This window comes from Ovis canadensis, chromosome 9 (assembly GCF_042477335.2).
Source record: "Ovis canadensis isolate MfBH-ARS-UI-01 breed Bighorn chromosome 9, ARS-UI_OviCan_v2, whole genome shotgun sequence".
NCBI classification, from domain to species: domain Eukaryota; kingdom Metazoa; phylum Chordata; class Mammalia; order Artiodactyla; family Bovidae; genus Ovis; species Ovis canadensis.
This window is the reverse complement of record NC_091253.1, coordinates 77,193,909-77,199,908: the sequence shown is the minus strand read 5'-3', so window position 1 is coordinate 77,199,908 and position 6,000 is coordinate 77,193,909.

The following is a 6,000-nucleotide window of genomic DNA, read 5'->3' as shown; positions in this document are numbered from 1 at the left end:
TTTCACATTTCTGACTACACTATGGTCTTTAGCCTCTGTGCTGAATATATTCTATTTACTCCTCCAGGTCCACACTCCTAATACCTTCTCTATGTGCTAGTGGCTGACCTTTAAATTGCAGAACTTAAGCTTCTTTGTCCTTTGGTTTAGACTTGCCCTTGCAGTGGATTAGAGTACACATCACTGAATGTCCTCAGTAAAGAAGAGCTTATATAAATCAAAGAGATAGTACAATATACATTTTTATAAGAAAAAAGAAAACAGATTGTTAAATAGTTTTGCTTTTTATTTGGTGCCATCTGGGAGCTCTTTTTCCTCAGCTTTCTTTCCATCTCTTGTGGATTCTGTTCTGATGGTAACACATAAGAAATTTGAGCTTGTCCCAACATAAGACAGTTCCTCACCATTAGAAGGTACAGAAGAACTTAAGATGATTTCTAAGATAAAAGAGCATTGCAAAAGAATCTTGCAATTCTCCTCCTTTTTCTTAGATCCATCTTTTCATGTTTGAAGAGAAAAAGTAATGAGTATAGTTTAGGCAGAAACTACTGTTTTGTTTGGTTGATTCAGAATTCTGAATATCTGATTTCTCTAGAAGCCATATGCCACCTTTTAAATATTCTCAGAGCTATGTTTAAAATAAATCAGCATTTCTAAAGAATATTTAGGACACTGGAGGTCCCTTTGAGTTTTCCTGTACAATAAAAGGACTCAGTGATCTAATAAACTGGAGTGATCATTTCGTCAGTCAGAGATAATCTACCATTAGCATTTTAGTGTATAAACTCCTAGATGTTTTCCCTTTCTTTTATTTTCTAATGGACTAATATCTCAATTAATCTGGAAAAAAACTTAGAATATCAATAGTAAATTTATTGTCAATATTATAGATCTTGCATAGTGTGGCATAAGTTTATTAGACTATTAAATAAAAAATAATCAGTGATGAAAATGTGGGATTACATCCTGAGCAGAAGGACCAATGTGGAAGTGTTAAGAAGAGCAACAAATGTTTTGAATGTCCAATAACATTTCCTCTTTTCAGATCACTCTGTTTTTCTGTTTTGAGTTTTTCATTTCTAAGCTTTAACCATATTGATCCAGGGGCTAACCAATTACAATATTGCACTGTCAGGGCATGTCCCAAACCAAACCCATTATATGCTTCTTAACTTTCTTTCTTTTAATTGGGAAAACATTTTTTTTTAAGATAATATTTCTCTGTTAGCAAGACCCTGAGATACTAATTTGGAAATGTTAGTGGAATGTTCCATGTCGTTGAGAAAAATCCAGATTAAAAAAAGTAAAGAGTGAACCTTACAGAGAGGAACAGAAATAAGATTGGGAAAAAAATCTGTACAGTATCCCTCTCCTTAGTTCTATGCCTGTTTTGAACCGGTCATTATCTTTGCCATGCATTTCTGTGGTCTGATGTCCATAAATTGTCTTTCCCTTCTGAAAATCATTCCAGCTGGAGTTCCCTCACTTATAACCAAAATAAATCTGATTAATTCAAGCTATAGACTTCTGTCATCTGTTGAAGATGAGCAGTACAGATTAGCATATGCAAAACTCTAAGATGACTGCAAAGGCTGCTTAATTTAACCCAGTATTTCCCCAAAACTGTAGGAAAAAAAAATTCTGTTGTTAGGATGAAGGCCCCAAATTCATATATACTCTTCTTTCCCTGGTGAGCTAAATTTAATTATGGATGATATTTAGGAGATTTTTTGTTACTCTATTCTTAGAAGGGATCAAAAAATATATGCTTCATCTTGAGTACCAATTCTGATGGATTAGGAGAGGCTATTTGGAATGCTGTATTGGGAAGGATGCTGATACAGACCATATGCTAGTGAACAAGAGTGCCATTCAATTAGCAGTACCAGGCACTGGGATTATCATGTAGTGCGATGCTCAGGTAACATAAATTTGCCTTTCAAAACAGCTCCATATGCAGACCTTTTCTCTTCAAGCATGAAAAGATGGATCTAAGCAAAAGAGAGGAGAATTGACCCAAGATGCTTCTGCAATGCTCTTTTTTTCTTAGAAATCACCTTATGTTCTGCTGTACCTTCTAAAGTTGAGGAAATAAAGTAGTTTCTTAAAATTCCTAAAAATTTTACTCTCTCTAATTTGTTTTTTAATAATATTTTAAATGATTATCACTTTCTTTCCTTTCTACTCATCCATATTCTATCTAAACTTTCAATCATAAATTGCTCTAATTGTGGGAAACTAGCCCCCTAGTAAACTTTCATGTCTTTAATCTTTCATGCAATACTGTTTTACAATCACTTGGCAAATTTGCAGGTACTGTAAACTGTTGTCTTTGTGAGAGTGTGCGCATGAACTGGATGTGAGTTTGCTTGAGTGCAGAGAAGTTCAAGTGTGTGTGTGTGTCTGGGTGCTATCTCTATAAATCAAGGGCTATAAATAAATCAGCAAGTTTTGTCACAGATCACAGAGAAACAGGAGCAAGTGACAAGAAAGAGCCTTGAATATATGTGAGTTGTATCATAAGCTATTGCTACCGATGAGGATGTGTTGCTTTGGTGACCACATCTGTGCTCTGTAGTAGATGACCTGTCCCAGCTGGAGAAAAGAGCCATATTTTCTCATTAGTTATTTCTGGGTTACTTTTCATGGAATTTGGTTCCTTAAATGGAGGTGCCTAAATTGTAAACATTGCTTTCCACTGGTGATTTCAAAATAAGAATCAAACCAAAACTATTCAAATAAATACATATTATTTGATTCTTAGGGTATGTATCAGTTAGGATTAAGAATGAGCTGAATGAAAAAGAGAGCCCCAAACATCTGTGGTTTAAATAAAACAGAGCTTAATTATCTTCTATTTAAGTTCAGAGGCAAACAGTCCTGGCCATGCATGAATATTCCAGGCTCAGGAGGCATTCCTTCTTGTTGCACTCACTGATTACTTGCATGAGTTCTATTTTCATGGTACGCTGGCTTTCAGGTAGCAAAGTTGAAGATAGGATCAAGATAGTTAAGGGTGAAAAGCTTTGTATCATTTATCTTTTAAAAGTGTTCTCAAGAGCTCTTTTGAACACTTCCACATTAGCCTTTTTTGTCAGAATATAATCCTAAATTTCCATCACTGACCATTTTTTATTTAGTAGTCTAATAAGCAAATGCCACCCTATGCAAGATCTAGAATGTTGGCAATAAATTTAAGTTATTGTCGATATTCTAGGTGGTTTTCTTTTTTCCCAGAGTAATTGAGATATAAGTCCATTAAAAAATAAAAGAAAGGAAAGGGAAAAACATCTAGGAGGTTATAGAATAAAATGCTAATGGTAGATTATCTCTGAGGTTTTAAAGGTGATTGTTTCTGTTTATTTTTTGTTTGCTCACTTAACATTTTTAATTTGTCTATAATCCTATTTTAATATAATGTAAAAGTAATGAAAGTAAAACCATAAAAAAGAACTTATTCTCTGCTTAGGGAGATTGGGAAAGGAGATCACTCTAATGTAAAGCACTTGGAAAATGATAGCTTAATAGTCACATGTTAGAAAAAACACACAGCTAAATTATATTAGTTGTGAGAAACACTGTCTAACCTAGTAAATAGATGCAAATCTTACTTATTTCAAATGATGATCTTATAATAGCAAACTTAACATAAGTGAAAAAGTGAGATTTAAATGTTTTCATAATGATGTATTGTTCAAAGAGCACTAAACTAAAAGCATATGACCTGGCTTTAAATTCAAAGATAAAAAAGGCAAGGGAAAGGAAGAAAATAACTTCACCCACCCCCTCCCATCTTTACATTCCATCTTTTAAAGTTTTAAACTTTGTATAAATCATGTTTCATCCTTTTCAGGCTTGGAACTTCAGCAATTAGCAATTCACTAAACATTTATTTCCTAAACATCTGTCAAGAGTTACTGATAGTTACTGTATGCTCAAAGTAAGTGATAACAGGGTGAACTTTTAAAATTTAGAAAGAAGGAAAAAATCATTTAAAGTTAAACAAGAAAGCCACATATGAATATTTAGCTGATAGGATGGATATTCCTGATATGTCTTTAGTGAAAGTGAAAGTGAAGTCACTCAGTCGTGTCCAATTCTTTGTGACTCCATGGACTGTAGCCTACCAGGCTCCTCCCTCCATGGGATTTTCCAGGCAAGAGTACTGGAGTGGGTTGCCATTTCCTTCTCCAGGGGATCTTCCCGACCCAGGGATCGAACCCAGGTCTCCTGCATTCCAGGCAGACACTTTAACCTCTGAGCCACCAGGTATGTCTTTAGCAAATACATAATCAACTTTCACATACTGTGTTACTGATGAACCTAAGGATTGCCATTAACTCCTCAAAATAATGACTATTATTTCATATACATGATATGATTGAAATTTAGTATTAATTTTTATGACATCATATCTGGAAAGTATAGGTAGAGGTGTGGTCACCTTAGGGGAAAAATGCAAAGAACTAGATACTGTCTGGATTTTCTAGGGGAAAGTGATACTCAATTTAACAGTTAAGATAAGGGTTCCTGAGAAAGTGCTTCTTCCTCTTTGGGAAGTGGAAGATAATATTCCATAATTTTTTATCTCAGTTTACTTTTGGGCCATTATCCAAACTGCACATTAGCAATTTGGTGTCCTAAATATTTTCATTTCTGCCATTGATTTTCTTGATAAAGGACTGCTTATTTGTACAAATAGTTGTCAAAGTCCATTCACTATAGTCCAATCATTCCTTGACTGAACAAACTTGTGTATCTTGACCCTCACAACTAAGTAAGGTTAGTCTTCAGTTCAGACCATGAGGAATTTACCTAAGCAAGGTTACACAGGTATTTTCCCAAAAGCTGGTCAGCTGGCTTTCTTCTGGTGACATCTACATCTCTAAATCTCTCTTTTCAAATATCAACATATTGTTACCTCTAGGTTTGCTAATGCTAACTTTGTAGTTTTTTGAACACACATGTGAGAAGATGAAGGTAGTTATCCACAAAAGAGTTAAAAAAAATGGCATCTGTAAATAAATTGCCCATTCATGGGTCACAGCCTTATTGTAGCAAAGGGGTTTGTGTAACTCAATGAAGCTATAAGTCATACTGTGCAGGGCCACCCAAGATGGATGAGTCATAGTGAAGAGTTCTGACAAAACATGGCTCATTGAAAGATGGAATGGCAAACAAATCCAGTATTCTTTCTGTGAGAACCCCATAAATAGTATGCCAAGACAAAAAATATGACACCAGAAGATGAGCCCCTCAAATTGGAAGGTGTCCAATAAGCTACAGGGGAAGAGCAGAGGACAGTTACTAACAGCTCAAGAAAGAATGAAGAGGCTGGGCCAAAGCAGAAACGACACTCAGTTGTGGATGTCTTGTGTGGTGAAAGTAAAGTCTGGATCTGTAAAGAACATTATTGCATAGGAACCCAGCATATTAGATCCATGAGTCAAGGTAAATTAGATGTGGTCAAGCAGGAGATGGAAAGAGTGAACATTGACATCTTAGGAATCATTGAACTAAAATGGACAAGAAAGGGTAAATTTAATTCAGATAACCATTAAACCACTATTGTAGGCAAGAATCTTTTAGAAGAAATGAAGCAGCCCTCCAATTCAACAAAAGAGTCCAAAATGAAGTACTTGGGTACAATCTCAAAAATGATAGGATGATCTCAGTTCATTTCCAAGGCAAACAACTCAACATCACAGTAATCCAAGTCTATGCCCCAACCACTGATGCTTAAGAAGTTGGACAGTTCTATGAAGACCTACAAGACCTTCTAGAACTAACACCAAAAAAAGAACAAAAAAGTCCTTTTCATTATAGGGGACTGGAATGCAAAAGTAGGAAGTCAAGAGATATCCAGAATAACAGGCAAGTTTGGGTTGGAGTACAAAATGAAGCAGGGCAAAGGCTAACAGAATTTTGTCAAGAGAACACACTGGTCATAACAAACACTCTTTTCCAATAACACAAGAGATGACTACACATTGACATCAC